Source organism: Magnolia sinica, chromosome 13 (genome assembly GCF_029962835.1).
Source record: "Magnolia sinica isolate HGM2019 chromosome 13, MsV1, whole genome shotgun sequence".
Taxonomy (NCBI): Eukaryota; Viridiplantae; Streptophyta; class Magnoliopsida; order Magnoliales; family Magnoliaceae; genus Magnolia; species Magnolia sinica.
In genome coordinates, this window is record NC_080585.1 from 63,966,875 (window position 1) to 63,979,374 (window position 12,500).

Below are 12,500 nucleotides of genomic sequence, written 5' to 3' on the forward strand. Positions count from 1 at the left end.
CATGATGATTCTTTCTTTAGAAATCACATGTCCTAAGAACTCGACTTCTTCCTTCCAGAAGTCACATTTTTAGAACTATACAAACAACTGATTCTTCCTAAGAGTATCAAGGACTGCTCACAGTGTTCTTCATAATCTTTCCGACTCTTTGAGTATATCAAAATGTCGTCTATGAATACAATGACGAATCGGTAAAGATACAGCTGAAACACCCGGTTCATGAGATCCATGAATACGATCGGTGCATTTGTAAGTCCAAACAGCATCACGAGGAATTTGTAGTGCCTAAAGCTAGTCCTGAAAGTTGTTTTCTGCACGTCTTCATTCCTAACGCGCAACTGATGATACCCGGACTATAAGTCTATCTTAGAAAAATATTGAGCCCCCTTCAATTGGTCGAACAAGTTATCTATCCTGGATAGAGGATACTTGTTCTTTACCGTGACTTGATTTAGCCTGCAATAATCTATACACAATCGCAACGACCTATCTTTCTTCTTTACGAATAAAACTGGAGCTCCACAAGGAGATACGCTTGGCTGTATGAAACCTTAGTCCAATAAATCATCAATTTATTTTCTCAGTTCCTCCATCTCACACGGAGGCATGCAATACGTCAGCAAGGAGATGGGTGTTATGTCTCGCACAAGGTCGATAGTAAAGTCGGTCTCATGTTGAGGAGGTAGTCCAGGGATCTTCCTGAACACATCTCAGAAATCTTGGACCACTGGTGTGTCCCCAAGTGATGGACCATAATAATTCTCTATCAGGGAAGCATAATAACTATTGTAGTAGGGCCAACTGACCTGAACTGGGAAGGTGAAGGTCGTGCCCTCGGACCCATCGGATGTCACCAATCTAGTTTCACAGTCAATCTCTACCTTTATTTCGATGAGCCAATCCATGCCAAGGATGACGTCGTAATGATATATCTTGGTTACAATCAGGTCAACGTGCACCACTCTACTCCCTAAGTCTATCAAGCAACTCTTACAAATTTTAGTGGCATATGAGAAGGTTCCTTCTATGGCGATGACTCTCACCCTGATCATAGGGGTAGTGTCCAACCCTTAACGCTTGACTGCAGAGCATGCTACCATAGAAACAGTGGACCCGGTGTCCACTAAAAGGAATACAGGTGTACCTTAGACATGGATAGTGACTTCAAATGCTAGCGGTACTATAACCGTTGATTCAGATGCTTCGGCAATGAGTGCATGTACGCGAGCTTGTTGTGGGCGATTAGGGGGCGCTGTCATAGGCCGTTGAGATGACCTATTTAAGGATATAGGAGGTCAATTGTATGGTTGTGCCGGTGCTACAGATCGTAAAGGAGAGGCTGAAATAGTGTGCGGGGGCTGAAAATGGTCGAGTTTGCAATTCGGGCCTAGGCCTCGGCCCCATTGGCAAGCGTGTTCGGGACACCCGCTCACCGTCTTACTCAGCTCGCAGGGACATGTTAACCAATTCAGCATAGGTGGGAATGCTAACACAAAACATCTTGGTGCAGATGTCAGCCCGCAACCCTTCCGAGAATCACCATATTCTCATCGGCTCGTTAGCCAAAATAAGGTAAGCATATCTAGCTAGCTCTGTGAAGCGGTTCTCACACTCCACTACCATCATTCCTCATTGCCCGAGGCAGAAGAATTCGCCCTCTTTCTCATTGCGATAGGTGAGGGGAAAGTATTTCTCGTGGAAGCATACCTCAAACCCATCCCATGTCCACACAAACCCCGCAGGAATGGTTCACAGGACACTGTCCCACTATAGGCTAGTCTCCTTCTCAAACATGTATGTAACAAGCTCGACCTGTTCTGCTTCAGAGCAATGTAATGGCCTTAACATCTTGGATATTCTCTCCAACCAATACTCGGCCTCGGGTTTATGGGTGCCCACGAACATAGGAGGACAGAGGCATTGAAAACGTCTAAACAAGCTACTTGCCGCCATTGTCCCAGTAGCCTGTACGTGTTGCATCAGCAGGGCCACGTTCATATTCTGTGCAATGGCCCCCACTATAGTTGTTAGGACTTGTTGTTGCTGTTCCATCAAGAGCATCATCTGCTCCAATCTATCTGGGGGAGGGGCTGTCTAAGGTATATGTGGCACCAATAAAGAAGCATGGTTCTGACCTAAAACTAGTGGCGCACTTGCCATTGGCCCATCCGTAGGGCCGGTGGCGAGTTGCGAGTTTGGCATTGTCTTGCTACCTGGACCCAAACTAGGGCCCTGTCAGCTATCATTTGGAAAAGGGGTTCCATCAACCAACCCACCAGTTGGGAGGCATGCCATGTTTCGAGTGGTTTTAAGAGGCATTCCCTATATACAACATAGGGTACAACATTTATAGAATTAGGGTAACATCAACTTTTCCCAAACATTCCACACATTACTAAATAAAGGAGCTCCATGCATTTCATTAAACAAAATTTGTCATAGTTACATATGATATGGCATTACATGTACTATGACAAAGAACGCATGACAGTTGACTAACAAAAGACTTCAACATTTATCAACCTAGCATCCATATTAAGCCTATCCAATGCTATTACAAAAAGAAGTAACTACAAACTATACTAATAATCCTCTAATTCTGGCGAAGGCGGAGGTGCTCCCTTATCCTGCATATAGCACGGGGGGACCTTCAGAGTACGGGACATTCTCTTGAATTTCTTCTTCAGGTATTCCTGATTTTCCTTAACCTTGGCCAGGCGGGCGTCTTGGGCAGCCCAGTCCTGGCGGTCATCACGAGCAGTGGGAGGCTCCTAGTCGGAGTCTTGAGCCTCCACTTCTTCCTCCTGTTCCTCTTCTTCACTTTCTTCCTCTTCTTCTGTCTTTTCCTTTATCCCATCCCCGAATTCCTCATGTCTGGCTTGGCGTTTCCTAGGATGTATTTTCATGTTGTTGATGGTGGTCTCGTTGATGAAATGGACAGGGGTGAGATTGTCCATGTGGAGCCTAAATCCAAAGTTATGGGCGATCTTGCAAACTAGTCGGTCGAATGGAAGGGACGAATCCCCCCGAGTGGATTGTGCCGCCTTAACTATCTGGGTCAAGGTAAGAGTGGGTAGGCACACCTTTTCTCCCTGTCCTATTTGGTACAGGAAGTCCACCATGAACCTTGTGCACTCCGTGCGGTTACTCCATATGGAATACACGTTGTACGTGCATATATGGTGGAGCAGGCGGTAATCGTCCATCATGAGCGTCATTTTAAGGATGTTCTCTCACCTTCAATTAACAAGTTGGCCACAAAGGAAGCGAGTGCAGCAATCTCTCTCCCGCCCACTAGTGAGATTAGTCTCACTTGCATGCACAACACCGCACTCCACTCCCATGATGTGGGCCATGATGTCCACATCGACACTGGTTTCTGTTCTCCCCAATGGGATGGTAAACTGGAGAGGGTCAAGAGTTAGGTCCCTTATGTGTGCATAGAAGGCCTGCATGGTGCCCTCACTAGCATGTGTCCTCCTTCAAATATGGGGCCCCATCCATTCTCCAGGAGGTGGTCGATCACTGGATACATCCCAAACAATTTCTCATCCAGGTGAGCTTCAAAAACAACTCGTCAATGGTGGAACTTACCAAGTTCAATGCCCACTGGTAGAGACCTCTTTATCAGGATTTGAGGGTCGAGGTCCTGCTTCGACCTCTGTTCAGTGCTCGAACTTGCTTCGGCACTCGCCTTCTTCTTGGAACAGGTCGAACGGCTTACCCGGCCTCGTCCGGGGCTGTTCGCATCTTCCCCATAAGGGAAAGGAGCATCGAAATGGAGAAGATGGCGGCCACGATCTCAAAAAGGGCCATGGAGATGGAAGGGATATGGAAAGGAGGGATTTTTGAGGAGATGAGTCTTTTGGGAGCCGTAGGTGATGGGTTTGGTGCTCAAATGAGAAAAAGGGAAGAAATGCAAGGGAGATTAGGAGAGAGTTAAGGTGAAGGGGTGTAGAATGCAAGGAGAAAGTAGATTTAGAAGCATGAAAATAGAAATTTAAGAGAGAGTGAAGGTTTTTTGGAGGGTTTGGAGGGTTTGAGGGGTTGGAAGTGGATAGATATGAGCACGGGAGGGGAGGTGGGGTCATATAAGTGAACCCCCACACGTGGGAGGGGCCGACACAATCGGACCAATGGTGGTGCACCGCCGTGCCCCACTAGGCATTCCGGCGGTGCACCGCTGATTGGTGGTGGCCACCCCCCCCCCCTCGGGTTGGTATTTTTAGTCTGTGGGACCCCCTGAGCCTCACTTACTCATTGTTTTGGGTCCCCGATATGTCGGGCCCACCCATTGCAGTACGAGGGGTGTTTCATCACGTGTTCTAGATCCCTTTATGATCTAGAAATCCATCAATTGATGACCCAAATCACCAAGGTTATTTGGGAGCTTCTTTACTTAGTCGAGACTAAATTTGGCAAAGATCTATACTTAGTTTGAACTACAAAGTTCGACGTTTAGGCGATATTAGCCTTATTAGCTAATTACGCCAAGTCCCACTGTACTACGATCGAGTTGACCTCAAGTCGACTTGATTTTTTATCTTTGGTCAGAGGTGACTTGGGTCATTGCACATGATCTGAGTCTCCCAGTTATAAACCTTCGACTAAATAACAGTGTTTGGTCTCACCTGTCCGTGAAACCTTGGGATCCTAATATCGTCTCTAAATTCCATCGACCCCTTCCTTAGTCAGAGTGCATCATGTTAGCCTATTACCCCAGGTCCAGTTTAATCCAATTCATGCTCTGATGCCAACTTGTAACGCCCTGAATTTTAAGGGTCAAGCAAAGCTCTACTCCTGAGATTCAGAACATCACTTATGCATTATGAATGATGATATTTAGATTTCTTTCATGTTAATGAGTTAAGTATGCATGGGATTATACTAAACAACACATCATACTCCGGATTTAATTAAGTTAAGAAAGTGCGAAATTCTAAACATATATGTATAAGCATACAGATGTTTCACAAGGTTTCTTCCAGAGTATGAGCATGTAACCGGGTTCAATATATACATGTATTTTTCAAAATGAAAAAAATATGGATATGTAAGGGCGTCTAACTAAGCCCAGATGTCCCAGTGGTCCCTATGTAACAGTATGTAGCCTAGATCAACTCGTCCGAGAGTTGGAAGTTGGAGAATTCCTCCTCATCCAAGAAGTCCTGCTCCATTGCATAGACATCATCTATACCTGCATCTACATCAGATTTTGGTTGGTGTTTTAAAACACTATCCCAGAGTGGGAGTGAGTGATCAACTCAGTGGTCCTATAAGGCAAAAGTTATACCCGTTATCAAGTCAATCAAAGAAATAATGATAAGGTAATCATAACAAACACTTCCTAACTACTCTTTTTAAAGAAGAAATGGAGTGCAAGTAATAATACATGCCCTCACCCATCAATGCTCCCTCACACGTGACTCCGACAACCTATTTCACATATGACGACACTTCCTCAAACGGTGCAACTCCAATGCCTTTTTGGCACATCCTAACTAATACAGTACGATGCATGGCCTTATTAGCCAAGTAATTAATTAAGCTTATTCATACAGTAAGTTTGGGAAGCTAGGGTACCTTCCTTTATATCATTGACCCAAATCAAACATTTGGCATTGGACACCACAGTGGTCCTACTCAAATGTTCTAGATCCATTTAGGTTCGTCACTCCTAGTTAAACACATATGATAGGCAAGTTGTAGGTTCGTCACTCCTAGTCAAAACACATGCGATAGGTAAGTTGCAAGAGGTTGTGCTCGTAGTCACTACGAGGAGGCTCGTCACCTTAGCGTATGCCGACAGCACGAACACGGTGTCCCTTACCACCATGCCGGGCAAACGAGTCTTAGTTGCTCACTGGTCACTATGAGGAGGCTCGTCACCCTAGCATAGGCTAACAGATTGAACACGGTGTCCCATACCACTATGCCTGGCTCATGAGTCTTAGTGGATCGTGGTACCATGGTTATAGTACATCTTTACATTAGTGAGAGGTACCTTAGATTCAAGCAGTCACGTCCATACATGATAAACACACAATAGGTCAATCAGTTCATTAGGCAAGGTTGATTGGTACGGGCACACGCTGACTTAATCGACATGGAGCATGTAAGCACCCCTCGTGGCCTAGCCACTGTCAACAATCGTCGTGCGACTCGGATTCATCGAGTTTACCCAAGGTGGTGAGACTAATTCGGCCACCCGAACAAGGACTTTTACCGATTGCTTGGGCTACGTTTGTAGCCTTAATCCTACTCAAATGCGGTTAACAACCATGAGTAATAATTATCCCAGCATTCAATAAACAATCCATGTGGATTTCTCATGTGGGCATTTCATCAAACACATAGACCATGCTAATACAACATGCATTTATCAATTGATTTCATAGAGAAAATTCTATATATGCATAAGATAATCAAAATCCTATCTTAATATTTGTAGTAAATATAAATCATCAACAATTTTCTCATTTAAACAATTTATCAAACACATAAACTACGTTAGTTATAACATATGTTTTATCAATTCTTTATACAGGGAGATTTACATGCATATGACAATGATGAATCCTAGGTTAGAAATCATGGCAAGCACTAATCACTTTCTATTACACATTTTAACATTTCAACAAACACATAGGGTGTATCATTTATTTATCTCGGTTCATAGGTGCATCTCATACAGAAATCAACACATTTAAGACAATATGGTAGCAATCAAGACAGACATAAATCATTAGCTGTTATGAAAGCATTGATAAACTGTAACCTAAGCATTTATAGTTTGCACCTTTTGTTAGTATGCTCGACTTAGACTCAGTCCAAATTTCTACGTTTCTAAAAATGGAAAGTCGGGCACCTAAATGATGAAACTGGTTAGCTAGGTTAACGAAAGATATCTAGGAGTTCTACATCGATATTAGGGTTGGTATTTCTTACCCAAAATTGTAGCTAAAAGAGGTTTGGTAGCACAACGGGGCGGTGATTAGGCGCGTGGTTTCGTGGGAGAAGTTTTCTACAGCGATCTCCTACAATTTCTCCTTCTCTCTTTCCTCTTTTCTCCTCTTTTCTCCTCTCTCTCCCTCTAGGGTTTGTGAAATTCGTATATGGGAGAGAGGGGGTGAAATGAGGACTATTTATAGCCTCAGATGTGATGCAAATGGCCCCAGGGCCACTTTATACATGGTTTATCCCCCGTGAGCGGCTGTTTCTGATGAATAGGGCTCATAGGGAGGCTCACAACTCATTTACACCATAGTGTATGCTCCTTGACAATGGATCCATGCCAGGACATGATTTTGGTGCGATCAGATGAGTCGATCAACCGTGGAGAGCTTGTGTCAGATCAACGGTCATACACGTCCAATCGGGGCCACGGTTATACGGATATGTGCAGGGAAATTTCCTTACCCCATGGGTGAAGTTTGGTTACAAACTAACAGTCAGAAATACTCAACTTTGAGTAAGAGCGAACAGCCTAATTCACTAAAGTTTCATCTCATTTTCTAAGGATATTTGCGTTTCCCATGCACTTCACTCATGGCTCAAGTTGGGCGTTTTTGAACACTACCTGGGCTTAATTTCCGCAATGGTTGTCAAGCCCAGCAAGAGGGACATCTTCTCATAATTTCACGGTCATTGGACCCTCGATGTGCGGTCGAGGTCCATTACCGAGTTTCAATGTACTCCCGAGGGCAACATGCCCTTAGGATTTCTTCTAGGTCTTAAGATGACATTGAGCCAGTGGAATCCCTGGTTCTAGACCTTCCCATTTGTGAAAATGGTGGCCTAAGCTTAATCCACCAATTATTTAGTACTTAACTAAATCCCATATAAATTATATGACAGGATGTGGTCCTTGGGTTGTTCTGCCTGAGGTTGTGCTCGGGTCTTTGTATAGATTTTTCTGGGACGTTACAACAACAATATTCACACGTGCAACTATTCACCGTGTAACACTATTCACTACACAACCATTCACCGCACAACACTATTCACGCATAACACTATTTATGCACAACACTATTCACGCGTAATAGATTTTTTAGTGAGAGGGCCACGTAAATGGAAAAATGTTGTGCAATGAGAGATCCAGGGAGATAGAAAGAGGGCCGTGAAATGGGCAGGGCTGCCTATCTTGGATCCTTGATGCGCAACAATTGAAACCCCTATCGATTCATGATTTTTTGTGCCCCAACAGATGTCCCCTCGATCCTTCTTTGATTGATTTACAAAATCAAATGGAGGATCGATCTTCTTCTGTAAAAAAATCCTTTCACATCAGAGAAAGATTCTTCATGAAAATAGAGCTGATTGCATATTAAAGAAGGATCACTTGAATGGAGATCTTCAACAGTCAAGTTTGAACAGAAGATTGAAGAATCACATTCAGACAGAGGATCGTGCTCGACTAGACTACTGTCAAATGAATCACGATTGAAGGAGTTGAACTCGAATGAGTTGCAGTTAAAGGATGACTAGATGATCACCTCTAAATTGGGAATCATGCTCAAAAGAATTATGCTTGAATAATGATTGGATAGTCGCGCTCAAACGAAAGACTGAATGATCTTGCTCGAATAGAAGACCGGATGATCGTGTTTGATTGGAAGACTGAATACTCGCGCTTGAGCGGAAGGCTGAATGCCCCCAATCAAAAGCACCGAGTGAATGCTTCAATAGGGAGGATAATAGTAGCAATGAAGGCACTTGTTGTAACAATTGTGGCAACTTAATCTTTGAGTAACTTGATCAGAGAACTGTCTTTCAATGTTGCTCTTACTGCAACAATCTCTTCGATAAGCTCTGACGACTCTTTCTTTAAACTCCATGGCTAGGGAATTGTTCTTTAATGTTGCTCCTACTGCAACAATCTCTTCGATCAGCTCCGAAAACTCTTTCTTTGAACTCCATGGCTAGGGAATTGTTCTTTAATGTTGCTCCTGATGCAACAATCTCTTCGATTGTCTCCTTTATTCATAGTCTGCATAATCCAGGATTTCGAATGGTAATCTTTGTTGCCAAATTAATCGGAATTAGTATCTCAAGATATCATAACTTTCCAATTTAGTTTTATGAAGTATTGATAATTTTAAAATATATTGAAAGCTTTAGAATGATTGTAATATATTGACAACTTTGAAATAATCATAATGTATTAGTGACTTTGGAGTAATTAAATTGTATGATGATTTAAACTGCATGTTCCCATTATTTACAATGTTTCTTTAGTTTGTAATGTGCTCATCATTTGTGATATTCTCTTTATTTGTAATATGCTCTTCATTTATGATATTTCTCTTTATTTGTAATATTCCCTTTAATTTGTAATATTCTCTTTATTTGTAATATGTTCTTCATTTGTGATATTCTGTTTATTTGTAATATGCTCTTCATTTGCGATATTCTCTTTATTTGTAATATTCCCTTTAATTTGCAATATTCTTTTTATTTAGAATATTTGCAATGTGACAATGATTTGGTCATTCCATCTTTATGCTTGTCAACATGCTTTGCATTGCATTTGTTGCATTCTTTGCTTTAGTGCTTTCAATCTTCGGATCACAGTTTAAGGTCTTGAGGTGTTGGAGTGAATATAAATTTGACTAAACATACTTTAACTAGAATTGATATGACTTAACTTGATTTGACTTCATGAGCATTCACAGTTTAGGCTCTTAAGTAGTTAAAAGGGCCCAATGAAGCTACTGGAGCAGTGAAATCGATAGGTTTTATGTACAAAATTGGCCGCAGTAGCTCTGTCATGCCCCAAACTCGAAAAAACGGGCTCACAAAATTCTACATCACTGAATCCAGCACTGACAGCCTCCGTAGGCCCCATTCTCGGATCCCAGCACTCACATGCCAGAATCCGACCCTGGGATCCTACAAGGAGGATTTTCAGAATGATTTTTTTTTTTGTAATAGAGCATAACCACAAGCATAACAAGTTACAAAACAACATCACCACATATCCACTATATCAAAAACTTTAAGTACAATGTGGAAAGGGAAATATAAGGTGATCAAAAGCTCCAAAATGATCTGATGTGTGCTCTTGCCTCAGCGCTACTGCGATCCAATACCACCTGCACACAACGGTCATGCATAAGCTTACAAAATCTTAGAGGGTGGTGTAAGTGTGTGCGCAAGGCAAGCACCAAGTGTACAATATCAAAGTCATTCAGAAATATGCGGTAAGTCTATGAATGTTATCAGCTGTACCAAAGCTATATGATGCAAGGCATGAATGTTATCGACCATACCAAGGCCATGCGATACGAGGCCTATGTAGCCAAGTGTCATATGTGAGATGTAAAGCAAGCATGCCAGTCCTCATCAAGTACACATATCAGTACAATTCCTCTTTGGATATCACCGGGGCCTAATACACTTCACACTGACTGCCTCCTCCCTAGCTGCATAGCCAAGTAAGTGGAAGAGACCACACTATCTGCCTGACCGGTAATCTGCCAATACCTACCCAGCTCATCGATAGTGGACTCATTTACGAGCTGGTCAAACTCAGCCTAGCTTATAGCCCTCTCACTTGGGCGGATAAGGCCACACCCCCTTCCAACTGACCACGACACAGTGGGAGATGCGGCCTACTTGTATTCAGCACTCGATCACTCATGTATCCACTCGGTCTAGACGTTGGAGCATCTCCTGGTACTAAAAAGGTTCTGAAATTTTCACTCAATGACATCTTAAGTGCCCACAGTGCTAGAACTAAGTATTTTTGGTATCCGATATGGCCATCCACGATGTACCTGTGGAGCCATGGCCCTGATGTCGTTAGGGCGTATAATGATCAAGTCACACATATGTGAGATGCATGAGTCACATCGTACAATCATGCAGCAATCTCGCACGTACCATGCGCTCATGTGGGGCACTCCGTCTCATAAGGAATCCCGTAAATGTCTCAACCCAACAGCTTATGCTATGATCAAACATTCCTCATATCATGCATACATATGATGCGCATGGGCATAAATCATGGAATTGTACTAAGCATGTTATAAAGTAATGAACTATCCTTACAATGCAGATGGGCCTAGACAGCCTACACATAACAAGTACGGGCCTATCAATGGGCCCTAGGGAGAGTTATAATGTGGACATTTAACCAATATTATACTTACAATGTGGATGTCAAACTATCATTGTTCCCCAGGCACGACCCGCCATAAATATGATTACATAAATCATGGTGGAATCACACATTGCAATGGACCTTAGGTACATCCCATTGGGCCTTAAATAGATCAAATGGGCCATATCACATGGGCCTTATATTCATCAAGTGGGCCACATCAATGGGCAGCACCAATGGGTCTTATGTACATTGCCATGGGTCATAACCCATGGGTCTTATAATACATCAAAATGGGCCTAATCACATGGGCCATATGCATATCAAATGGGCTACACCCAAATATAGGTGGTGATGATGATTTCCACCATTAAAATCCCCAAGGCCCATGATAACATTTATTTCCCATCCAATCTGATCATGAGGTCACACTGACCTGAAAGGGGTTTTAACGGTGGAGGTTCAAACCCACTATTTTCTATAGTGTGGTCCACCTAATCCTAGATCTATCTCATTTTTGAACTCAAGCTTTAAAATGAGCTTTCAAGTGGTTCGATGGCTTGGATGCAACACATGCATCATGGTGGGTCCCACCGTCTAGTGATATGGATGGTGTGGTATACATCATACGTAGGTCCCACAAACCTTGCTAAAGTCAACAGTAGTGGGACCCACTATCTCTACAGAGAATGGGTGGATGGCATGTATACACCACATACAACGTGGTGGGTTCCACCGTCCGCCTGGATGGTGTGAATAAAACACATACATCCTTATGGGTCCCACGTGGGGCCCACCATAATGTTTGTTTTCCATCCAATCTGTTGATAAGGTCGCACGGACCTGGATGAATAGGAAAAATAAATTTCATATTGACCTAAAACTTCCGTAACCACCACAAATGGTTTCAATGGCAGCCGTTCAATCACACTGTGTAAGACTCGTATCCTAGTGTGTACCGTTCTGTTAGCTTCAGCGGTCCTTCCGGTCGAATTCCGGCATCCGTCGCACCGTATCCGATGATTGCGCCCAATCCTAAACCAGGTCCCGCATATCGAAAGTCGGCTCGAACCAAAACTTATATCATAGCGACCGCACCGTCGCCACGGTTCCAACGCCTCGACTCGCGCACCGAACCGATCCCCAGGCTAGAAGATGTCGGTCTACGTTTATTTCGAAGAAACGTCGTGCGTTGCCAATTATGAGGGAATCTCTACCATGTCCCATTAATCAATCAATCAAGTACACTCCATACCTCAAGTACAAGTCAAGTACATGCAACCCATCTCTCTCATTTCCATAAGTCAACTCTCTCTCTCCCTACCCATCCCTCTTTTACCAATTTTCAAACCAAACCATACCTCCCATCACCTCTCCTTAAATCACTCCATCA